At 33.9% G+C, this 12,897-nt stretch overlaps 1 protein-coding gene across 1 annotated transcript in view; it reads right to left on the bottom strand.

Annotated features, from left to right (window-relative positions):
• The window catches only part of LOC145681574 (uncharacterized), a 42,079-nt gene extending 30,027 nt beyond the window's left edge, over positions 1-12,052 (bottom strand). Inside the window, exon 1 of the mRNA XM_081753209.1 lies at positions 11,898-12,052. The gene's annotated coding sequence lies outside the window, so the exon portion shown is untranslated. The remainder of the gene's footprint in view (positions 1-11,897) is intronic.
• Between the last annotated feature and the right edge of the window lie 845 nt (positions 12,053-12,897).

Here is a 12,897-nt window from a genome sequence, read left to right on the forward strand (position 1 = left end):
GGTTGGCATTGTATTTGGAATTGACTTATGGTTACAGCTCGTTACTGTCTTAGTCTTTATATAACAAAATTACTCGGTACATGATAGCTTAACTTCATCAACGGAGTGAATTCGGACCCAGGTGAGGAAAGACCGAAGTGATCTTTCCTCAATAATTAAGAGGATTTAAATATATTTAGGCTTCACACGTAACAGCTTATTTTTTTATTATAATTAAAACCCCTTTTATTATTACAATTCGAAACTAGGCACTTTTCCGCAAAGGTCCAAATGAACTATATTTCTTATTTTGATGTGGTTTCTTCTCGTTTATCGATAACTTGATTGAGGTTTACCCAAGGTTTACCATTGTCTCCAGATCAAGTGACAGTGTTTCATTATATATAGTGATTTTCCTTGAAATATAAAATCTGAAGTTCTTATCTTCTTTATTTCATCTTTAAGAAGTGAAACTTTCTTCCAACAGAAATTTAAATAAACGGTATGTTCTACCGTAGTAAATTTTCTCACTCTCACATCTTAAATTGAATCATGTCATGCTGTAGTTACTATGGAAATGTTTGTTTGCGAAATATGAACAAAATTACAATAGACGCTTTCGGAATATTTCATTGAAGAAAACACTTCGAAGATCATATTACCCCTTGTGAATATTTTCATGAGAAACTATTCATGCCATATTTTAAGGCTGTTAGAGAAATGTTTATTTAGAAAACGAACAAAATTCACGTCATTCTTGAGAAATTCACTCGTAAAGAACACACCTGAAGAGTGAACTATCATTTGTGGAGTTTTCGATGCAAAATTGTTTAAGCTATATTATTGAATTGTTAATTAAGAATTCATTAATAACTCAAGAGCAAATCAAGTGAATAAATAATCCGAAAAAGAAATCAGAGAATTGTTAACGATAAATAATGTATAACAGAATGTAGGTATGTTAATGGAACATTTATTTACGAAATGTAAATGAGATTGCCGGATTCAGTTCTAGAAAATCATACAAGAATAAACTGAAACCAAGAGTAAACCAGATTCTGTAAACTCTTGAATGAAAAACACAGTAGGCTGCTTAACGAAACATTTATTTATGAAATATAAACAAAATTGCCTGAGACGTTTTGAGAAAATCATCCAACAGTAAAATACCCTTTGTGAATATTTTTATAAAACATGTTTTATATCATGTTGAAACTTTTATTGTAATATTTATTTATGAAATACATGTAAGAACAAAATTGCCTTCGTCGATTTTAAGAAAATAGTTCGGTTTAACCTAACCCCAATAGTAAACACCCTTCTGAACATTTTAATGAAAAGTGATTTATGTCATATTGTAGCTTTGTTAATGGAACGTTTTTTGTCTTGAGAGCAGAAATGTCATATTTCCAATTTTTCTCAATATTGACTTTGTCAGATATTTCAATAGTTTGATACCTGCTACGATAGCTTGATATGTTAGCATGCATCAAAAAGCCAATAAAATGTTTAACTTAACCCCCAATGTTCAAACATTTCAGTCAAGATCCTGAGTTTTGCTAATATTTTCAAACTTCGAAACAGCCTCCTGAAAAATTTATACACATGACATTTGTGCTCTCAAGACTCGATTTATTGATAAGAACAATGTTAACAGTTGTCTTTTCTAACTAGCCACCAGAAAATTCATCTCTGAAATGAACTATCCCTTCTCAATTTTTGTCAGGAAATTAACTTATACAATAGTATAGGTTTATTATTGAAATATTGATTTATGAAAAGTGAGCAAAATCGTTAACGCAGTTTTCGAGAAAATCACATTTTAAAATCATTTTCAGCGTTCAGTAAACTACCCTTATTCTTGTAATACGAAGAAAATTTAACATCCCAGTAGGATTGTATGAAAACCTTAAGTTGGAAAAATAGTCTCCATTCGTTGAATGTATAGCCTCTAAACAAGTGTAAATAAAGATGAACAGATGGACTGTTTAATAATCGAACAGATATCAAAAATCACTTTTTTGATTTGTGGAAGCTATGAAGCATGCAAATCCGTTGAAATATCGAATTCAATATTTAAACAATCACAATACTTTTTTCTATTCTATTTCCACTAAGAAGTAAGAAATATACAATTAAAGGAACCACAGTATAGTTTCAGAACAAACATTACATCTAGAACGTACGAACACTATAGTCATTTTTCGTTCTTTCGTGTTGACTGAGAGGTTGGTACTTTAGAGATTAACTGCAATTGCTACTGTATTAAAATTAGCTGTGAATGCTTGAGAACGCAAAATACTTATCGAACTGTACTATGTTCTTTTAAATATTTTAGTTAGTAATAATATGACCGCTGCTAAGAAGGAGAGCCTCTGCGGGCGAGAACCCAGTCCCCATTATACCTATATCACTGCGTTGCTTTACATTTACCAGATTGTTTTGAGATGTTCCACACAAAACAAACATAATAGATCTACATTAAGGGTAAATATACATCGAAAGCATGTGTGCAAATATTTAGGTCAAAATAATTGTTAGTATATTTCTCATGGATTTTTGAAGATGTTTATTCAGTGAAGACTTGCTTGGCACATTTAGACCTGATTTCTTCAGTCACAGCAAGGTGCACTAATCTAACTTTAATCGCTTAAAATAATTTTCTTTATTATATAGCTAATAGATGAAATACTCTTTCTTCGCACGGGAAAAATACATTTATGGAACTATTTTCTATGAAAAGTTTAAAGTACTTTCCCGAGCATGGTCAAATCAAGTATCAGGTTAAAAAATCTATTATAAACGATTGAAACGTTTCTTTACTTTCACCATTTTGTAAATATAAAATGGGAAATTAATATATTATAGAACTACCCCTTCACCTTCTCTACAGGTGGAATTTTCTTAAACGATGGCATAAATCGTCTCTAAAGGCACGTAAGGGCGTAACTCGCAAAATTGTGATTTTGTGTCATGAGCACCATGCATACTTATTTTACCTGCTCTATCAACGTTAAAACTTCCAGAGCTGAATTCCTTATATCAATGGAGATATGAGCTGTCTACAAAAGGCGTATGTTGAAAGTAAGCGTCTAGAAAATCTATGAATAGGCCTAACTAACATATAGCTATTCGTCCGCTGACTATTTCTTTTGTGATTTTCATTTGTGAATGAATAACTGGCATGTCTTCTTTCTAGAAAGAAAAGGAAACAAAACAAAAGAAAAGAAAAAGAAAAGAAAGCCGAACACATCATATATATTATTAAAGCGATAAGAGAATTTGCTCGTGACCTTTCTTCAATCGTGTTTCGCAATATGTTGCTCAAGTCCAAGAATTAAGTGAGGTGCTGAGAATAATAGCCGCAGATCATAACCCGAAGTTCATTTTGAGAGAAAGATGTCATTACCTCTCATATTCAAATGTTCAATGCACTAGTGCGAGTATTAAAGGTGGAATATGAGAGAGTTAGTGATTCTACTTTTCTATTCTTAAGTACCTATGACATGCTTTAATGTGAAATTAGTTCATGCTATGATTATTATTTTCTGCAATATTTGGAAGGGGTATGTTATGATTTACTTCTTAATATATTAGAAGGTTTATAATATGATTCATTCGAACTATATTATAGCTTATGGTATATTGAATGCTAGGTTATGGTTTGTCGAAGTTGAGATGACACCAAAAGGCTTTCAGAAGCCTAAATTTGCTTTCCTCCAACTTTCATTCCCATGTGGCACTACAAAACGAAAATAGCAGTGATAGAATTCTAACTGTAAAGGAAAACATATTTATAGGATGACGAGGTTATAACTACATGTGAAGTAGCGTTGATTGTCACTAGATGTGGTGTATGTGGTTTCATTTACGGAAACTTCAGCTGATGTTCCCGCCAAACTTTTCCAACATTGATAACTGTGTTGTTGTTCCATTTCCATTTATCTTGCAATTTTGCTGTATGTAATGACAAATACGAAGATATGAGCAGCAGTAAGGATGAATGTATAGGAAAGGGTGAATCATCTGACGAACCGATGAAGATTCTTCAGGCAGAAAATAGTTCTTACAAGTTCGAACATAAATATATACTTTCTGCTCCAGTAGACCAGTATTATTCTGTGGTTCCATGGTTTGGAGTTGCGAGACTTATCTGAGTTTTGAGTGGTGGGTTGCAAATTGGTCTACATTTGTAAATAGAATTTGTAATGTAGACGTGGAATTTGTAAATAAAAAGCAAGGGAAAGACGAAACAAACGGGTCATCAAAAGCAGTGAATTTCGTTGTTCTAATTACTGTATTAACAAATATTTTTGGTAAATTCCAGTGTAATGTTGTTTTAGTGAGTTTTAAACTTCCCTCCAAAAACGGGTTTTTGACATTTTCAAAAACAACAATGGTTGTTGCCAACCCTGCTTACTCTTGTATATAGGAGGTTAAAAAATTCTTATTATGCACATTGGTTAATCCTTTGGAATTCATAACGTAAATATGTTGAAAAAAATTGTTTGAAATATCTTTTCGAAATTCCTGGTTTATTTTCAAGGTTTTATATTATTATCGGCATCAACCACTAATTAAATGACTTTTTGTGTTATAGAGAAGCGAAACAAAGTGTGCTTTATGAATTTAAAGCAGAATTTTGAAAAAAGTCCAAAATTTCCCAAGCAAAAAAGCGAAGAATTAAAAAACGAGTTTTTTTCAAAAAAGCCGGGTTTTTTCCCAGCCATTGCATGTCTAGTAGCAATACAAGAACCATATTTACTAAAAGGGAAAGTAATAACTTTTCCAGCAAGCTCAAAAATAATGTACGGAGGACAGGAATCTAAAATAGTTATAGTTTTCATGAATAGAGAAATTGAAGTACTTAAACTAACCCAATATAGTAACAATTGGATAACAAGAGCTGAAATTAAGTATGGAAACATGAAATTCTGGCTAATAAATGCGGATTTCCAATAGAGCTTAGAAACACGTGACTTCATAGACAAAATTCAAGAGATAATATGGCGGAGGAATAATACGGAAATATTAATCCTTGCCGATACAAATGCAAAATCGATCTTATGGGGTGCCCCGGATACAGATGATAGAGGAGAAATAGTTGAAGATTTTGTAATGCAAAACGGACTTGTAATCACAAACATCGGAAACAGACCAACTTTTGTAGGGAATAGAGGCAGCTCTCATATTGATGTGACATGCGGAACATTTGAAAGAACAAGTAAGATTAAAAATTGGCTGATTGGAGATAAACTCATCTCAGCGACCACGAAAAAATACTATTTGATATGAAAATTGAAAAAAATGGAAAAGAAGAAAAACTTTTAATATAGCTAAGACAAATTGAATTACTTTCAAGAACAAATTAAATCTACCCCAAATAAATGAAGATGAAAACTTGACCGAAATAATCAACGAAATTGAACAAGGAACAAAAAAAGCTTTAAAAGAGGCTTCTCCGGAAAGTCAAGAAAGAAGAGTATATGAAGACTTTTGGACACCTAAACTACAAAGATTAAAAAGACTTGCAACGTCAGCCCGGAAAAGTTATTAAGCAACTTATAACCCAATACTAAAGGAAAGAGGATTAGAAAAATATAGAAACGCAAAGAATAAATATAAGGAAGCAATATTAGAGGCTAAGAAAAAAAGTTGGGATCTTTACCCCAAGAAAAATATTGAAATAGATCCATGGGGTGTACCATACAAACTCATAACACAAAAAATAAACCCATTAGTATTAAATACAGTCAAGAAATTAGATGGATCATACAACTCAGAGAAGAAACTCTAAAAGTTTTAGCAAACAATTTTTTCCCAGAGATGGAAACAATAACGACACAGAAAGAAACATAGTACTAAGAAACAAAATAGGTGAACAACATACAGGAACTGTACCAGAATCGGACAAAGTCACTAACGAAGAGATAGAAAAGGTCTTTAGAAAACTTAAAAACAAGAAACCTCCGGGTGTAGATGGCATCAAAAACTAAATATACAAGAAGAGTAAAGTTGTATGGGTCCCCTGCCTAACGAAGCTTTTCAACCCACTAATAAAGAAACAAGAAATTCCAGAGCCGTGGAAAGCATCAAAATTAATTATTCTCTCAACAGGACCAGAAAAGGATCCATCCGAAGTAAACTCATATAGACCTATATGCTTATTAAAAAATATATCAAAATTTTTTGAGAGAGTAATATTAAACATAATTCAAAAATACAGAAACGTAACTGAAGACAAACTACAATTTGGATTCAGAGTAGGAAAATCAACAGAAGACGCCATAAATACTCTTCTAGATGATATCAAAGAAAAGGTATACGAAAAGAAACATGTATTAGCGCTGTTCATTGACATCGAAGGAGCATTTGATAATTTTGGGTTTCCACCCTTGATTGAAAATATTTAAAAAAAACTGGAAATGCCAGAATACTTACTGATTTTGATAAACTATCTAGAAAATAGAAAAATAATAATACCCAATGAAGAGGGCGACATAGTAATTAAAACAGAGAAAGAATGCCCACAAGGATCAATGTTAGGATCCCTACTATGGGACATAGAATTACAACCATGCTTGGAAAAATAAACAAAAAAGCAAGAAGTCGAAAAAATAGTGGCATTCACCGATGACGTCGTAATAACATCAGGAAACAGTCGAAGGGAATTAGAAGAAAAGGTTAAAAAAGATAACAAAAACACTTGAAGAATGGAGTATGGGGAGTAAATTAAGGATATCATCAAAGAAAACCAAATATCTAATTTTCGGCACAAAACTACAAAGAAATCCGACTATAAAATTAAATGGAGTAGGAGTAGAACGAGTGCAAAGCATAAAATACCTTGGCATAATGCTAGACGATATACTAAAATTTGATGAACATTTGAAATATATAGTAAAAAGGGGAAACAGCGTAGCGAATAAATTGACCACTATTGCAAGAAACAGAGACAGGCTACCATTAAAATACTAAGACTATACCAAGACACTATTTTGTCAGCTACCATGGCGTACGCATCCAGTGATTGTATTGATAGACTATTAAGAAATAAGACCTACAAAAACCAAATCAATAGACCGCAAAGAAACTTATTAATCAGAACGTCTGGAGCTTTTAACATTACTTCGCATAGCGCACTCTGTATAATCCTTTGTATCCAACCAATGAACTATGTGTTATTGCAAAGGGCAACTAATTACTGGTTAAGAAAAGAAGAGAAAAGGAAAATTAGAGAAAATTTTTAACAGGGATCTAGAAGATGAGAAAGAAATTAATGACAACATAATACAACTATGGGATAAAGAATGACAGGAATACAGTGGAGCGCAACGATTACATAGAATCTTTCCTAGCATCGTCGACAGACTAAAAATAAATCACTTAAATCCAACATATAGATTAGTTCATTACCTATCACGCCAGGGACCACACGAACAACACCTCCACAGAATCAAGTTAAGACCCAGCCCAATGTGTGACCATGTCATGTCACGTGTGACTCCTGAGCACCATGTCATGTGACGTCCATTATTAGAAGAAATTTTAGAATTAAGAACTCAAATAAGAGAAAAACCACTGAAAGAAATAATAGAAGTAGAGGAAGATTGCAAAAAATTGAAAAATTTAACAAATGAATACTCCGAACTAAGACGAAAAACTTACAGAAGAAGAATAGAAGGATTAGTGCAAGTGGAAAAATGTGTGAAGAAGTCCTCGGACCGGAAAAAAGACTCCTGGAACCCAAGCACTGGATTACAGTGCTTTCACAGAGGACCGAAATGCGTGCTGCACCTCCAACCTCTCGGTTTGGAAAGAACTCCGGTGCAAGAGTGAATGTTGCGTGAGTGCATGAGAAGAGGTGAAGCGAGGATAGTGTCTCAGAGAGAAAACATAGAGCAACTCTCGCGAATAGGATGGCACCCGGGCGTGCCGGCTGAAGGATAAAACGGACCAGGGCCTGCACTAAGTGCTCTGAGTGGGCCCTGGACCTCAAGCCAGCACAAATGGATGGAAACTGGCATTGATACGCAACTAAGAACACTAAAGCATCAAAGCAAAAGTAACAGGAAACGCTTATATAGAAGCATAAGGAAATTAAAAGTTTGAAACTGTGAAAATTTAGTTAAAAGTAAGTGTATTGTGTGTGTGTTTTGTAGTGTAAGTACTAGTTGGTGAAGGTTAGTAATTTCATCAGAAGCAGTCAGTGTCAATATGTGTAGTGAGTGTAGTGTAGAGTTGATGCAGGATAGTGAAAAGAGGTAAAATATACAGGTGAAAGCCAGTATAAACAGTGCAGATGTGAAATAGAACACACAGGAGAGAAATGCAGGCAGAAACCAGAGAAACTAAACATACAGAGTGAAAACCTGAAGAAAAGAAGAAGATGACCAAAAGGTAAACACCAAAACAAAAGACATACGACATACAAAACAACACACACGCAACAAACTCAATAAAACAAAACAAAACAAAACAAAACAAAAAAACACACACACAAAATCTCACAAGACTGAAATGAGAGAAGAGTTAAGCAAATATTAAGCTGCTATTTGTGTTTTTTTGTTCGTTTTTTATGTTATATATATATTTGTCCAATCCCTTTTTTTTTTGGTTTCACGTCCTTTTCCCCTTCCCTTTTTTTCTTGAAAATTATGAAATAAATAAACCCGAAAGAGAAACCATTCGCAATGATGATACTTCGCCGGTTTTGAATGCTCAAGGTACCGGACGACAGTAACGCGGCTGAGCGAATGAAAAAAATGACTTCCGTGGTCTTTGTTTTAACAAAGTGCAAGGGAAATTAAATCAATTATAATAAAGGAGCAGCAGAATGCATACCTAAACGTGCCGGTACATAAAAAGAGTAAAGAACTCATACAAATGCGTACACGGAAGCTATATACTTACAGACATGCGCTAGTCTGAAAATAGTTTTGCAAAATAAACAAATTTTGTGTCCAGTACCAACACAATATTAAGTGATTCTGGTTAAAAAGACTCTTTCGTCCTTCTACTTTTTGACGTTTAGGTAAAACGAAGAGGGAAGGGACGGGGAAGAGAGGTAGGGTGAAAACGTGGCAACAGCGACTTGCCAAACAGAAAGCGGAAAGTGTTCTGACCCCCTAGTTGATCCTAGCGCCACCACTGAAATTGGAGTTCACACATCACATCATCTGTGTCTTACTATAGGTAAGTAGCATTAGAGATTCGAGCGTTGTAGGCGCAGATCACTACCACTTTCAATTTACGTTCACTGTGAAGTTGCAATTGTTTTATTCAATAATTACGCTTACTGTATCTCGGTAATTCTTTACAACGCTGGTGTGGCTATTCTAGCATATGTGGAGATCCCATATCATTGTGGAATATGTATTATGGGTACCTTAAGTGGTAACATAACATGTTGGCAATCAATAATGTACAAAGTTACCTTCTCCCATAAAATAAAGAACCAAGAAAACAAACAGCACCACGATATGGAATCTCCACACAATCATAATCATACTACTACTACTACTAGTAACACTACTGCTGCTGCTACTACTACTACTACTACTACTACTACTTATGTATGTCGAGAACAGCACCCAACCAATCCCTGCGGGTTTTCTAACCCGTTCCTAATACTGCTAATACTACTACTACTACTACTACTACTACTGCAATTACTACTACTACTGCTACTACTACTATTACTTCTACTACTACTACTGCTACTACTAGTACTACTATTATTATTATTACTACCACTACTGCTACTACTACTACCACTACTGCTACTACTACTAGTATTGCTACTACTACTACTACTACTACTACTACTACTTATACTTGCGTTCAGAACAGAACCCAACCAAACCCTACGGGCTTCTAACCCGTTCCTGCTAGTACTATTACTACTACTGCTACCACTACTACTACTACTACTACTTATACTTATGTCGAGAACAGAACCCAACCAATCCTTGTGGGGCTTCTAACCCATTCCTACTACTACTGCTACTACTACTATTACTAACTCTACTGGTACTACTTCTGCTACTAATACTACTACTACTGCTGCTACTATTACTACTACTACTTCTATTACTACTACTACTGCTACTTATACTACTGCTACTTATTCTTATGTCAAGAACAGAACCCAACTAACCCTGCAGGGCTTCTAATTCGTTCCTACTACTACTACTACTACTACTACTACTACTACTTATGTCGAGAACAGAACCCAACAAACCCCTGCGAGGCTTCTAACTCGTTCCTACTAGTATTACTACTATTGCTACCACTACTCCTACTACTGCTATTACTACTACTACTACTACTACTACTACTACTACTACTACTACTACTACTGCTATTACTACTACTGCTACTACTATTACTATTTATGTCGAGAACAGAACTCAACCAGCCCCTGCAGGGCTTCTAACCCGTTCCACATACTATTGCTACTAGTACTACTACTATTACTACTACTACTACTGCTACTACTACTACTACTACTACTTATGTCGAGAACAGAACCCAACCAATCCCTGCGATACTTCTAACCCGTTCCTACTACTACTACTCATACTAAAGCAACCTTACTCTACACTAAGCATTACAATGCTTAACTTATCTCACATTGAATGTGGGTATAGTCTACCGCCTCCGCAAGGCTAAACTCACTGATTTCGCACCAGTCACAAACTGGAATACGCATAAGAATCCCGCGTGCAATTTTCGATTTCAATTTACTACACCTACTCATCACACTAAATAGTTCTCGAATGTTCTTTCCTACTTAACATACTTCGGGTTAATACACTGATAAGCTCGATCAGTGGCCACGTATACATACAACAAGGCCACTCCAAGCACTGAATGCAATTACACATTAAAAGTCATTTTAATGAAATACGATCTCTTACTTCACAACACGTATTACCATTTAATATTTAAAAAATCAACGGAAAGTAATCAATGCATTATAATTTTCTGCATGAAGCAACGAACTTTTTACCGGTTTAAGGGTTCCGCCATACTTCAGAAATACAACTTCCGCTACATGCGCGCGCACATACTCGCTACAATGTAAACAATCAACATGGTTCCAGCCGTCAAATTTTATTACGCAAGACCTTTTGTAATTTTTAAATTAAATATAAAGCTACTTATAAATAATCTGCAATCTTCGTTACCAGCCATATTAAATCGACAACGTATCTACATAAAAATAAAGCAGAAAAAGTGCAATTCTACCTACTCGGAAAGTACTACACCAGCGTTGTAATATATAACCCAACTGCGTACTACAAAACTTCAAGACCATTGCCTAGGAAACATTACGAATATAGAACATTATTTGTTAGAAAATCCAAAATTAAACTTTTCAAAAGTAATGAGTTTGTGAATAAGATAATTAACGTAATATATACTAAGACTATTCATGGCTTTGGATTAATTGTTTTAACAAAAGAGACACTGACCAAAGCTTAAAACTTTACTTTATTTTAAATTATAACTTGTAACTGTTTCGGATATCTAGCATATCCTTCTTCAGACACGATCGAAATTAATGAAAATACAGACATATATATAAATCTGCTGTCTGAAGATCGTGTCTGAAGAAGGATATGCTAGATATCCGAAACAGTTACAAATTATAATTTAAAATAAAGTAAAGTTTTAAGCTTTGGTCAGTGTCTCTTTTGTTAAAAGTATATACTAGTGTTAATGTAGGCATCTTTTCTAGATATATAATTCACTGGAAATTATTCATCCACAATAAAGTATTTCTCCCATATTAATAACAATCATGTACAGATATTCAACACCATGACCATCTTATCAGTATATTTTTACTGTAGTTATTAACATTATAGTTATCTCCATCGAATGATATTTTCTAAACGGTAAAGATTTACCTGAAAATCTAGATCTACATATTCCTATCAATAAGGTTTGTCTTGTGCTACAGTGTCTGTAGATAAAATTAAAATAGTAAATACATTCAGATTAAACTCGTATTTGAATCCTGTGCTTTGTCCCTCAATAGCGTCCTGATGTTAACTCTTTTCTTTCTTTTTCTTCAGTATTAATAATGTTGAAGGGGTGCCTCCGACTAAGAAATAGTCTTCGTAGGCTATAAATGTTTTGTTTATTAGATAATCTCAAATAGTTGTTTCCACAAATTTCCAATCTTCTTCAGGTGAAGGAATATTTCGGGTAACACGTTTAGTCATCATCATAAGAATTTCTTCCTCCGTATAGAATTATTTTCTTCAACATGATTGAAATTAACAAGACATATTTTTAAAATTTAATATTCTTATGTCACTCTCTAAATTTTTAATTTAATCATTTCATTTCTATAAACTTATGAAATTAACTAAAATTTATTGAACCAAATAACGAATTTCCTACCAATTATATGACGCTAAGATATATTTATAAGAAAAGAGGCCCATTCCAAGAAATTGATTTAATTTTTGAAAAAATAGCAGTCTTTTTGCTTGTATAAAGCTATATTCAGAAATAAAATGTGGTCAAGGATACTTATACCCTTAAAGCACCAACAATGATAAGTGTCCTTTTTCTTTATTTGGAATAATCTAGCTGGAGTAAGTGCAGTACCAAAAAGTATTTTATAAATGGTGATTATTTCTTTTCTTGACCTATCATGAACAAAGTCTCTGGGTTTATGGGGATGATTTCCAACTGTTTCCCAATAAAAGTGTCCTGGGCTAGATTGGTTATTTTGTTGCCAGAGTTATACTGCAATTGAAGCCTGGCGATCTATAATATAGGAATAGCTTTGATAAGGAATTGTAATTCCTAACTCCGTTTCCCGTCTTTATATGCACTCTTTGCAGCGGTATCAATAAGGTCCCCATATTATAGGTCTGTGTGAGAACACATAAAATA

Source organism: Thermobia domestica, chromosome 3 (genome assembly GCF_964235325.1).
Source record: "Thermobia domestica chromosome 3, izTheDome1.hap1.1, whole genome shotgun sequence".
Classification (NCBI taxonomy): Eukaryota; Metazoa; Arthropoda; class Insecta; order Zygentoma; family Lepismatidae; genus Thermobia; species Thermobia domestica.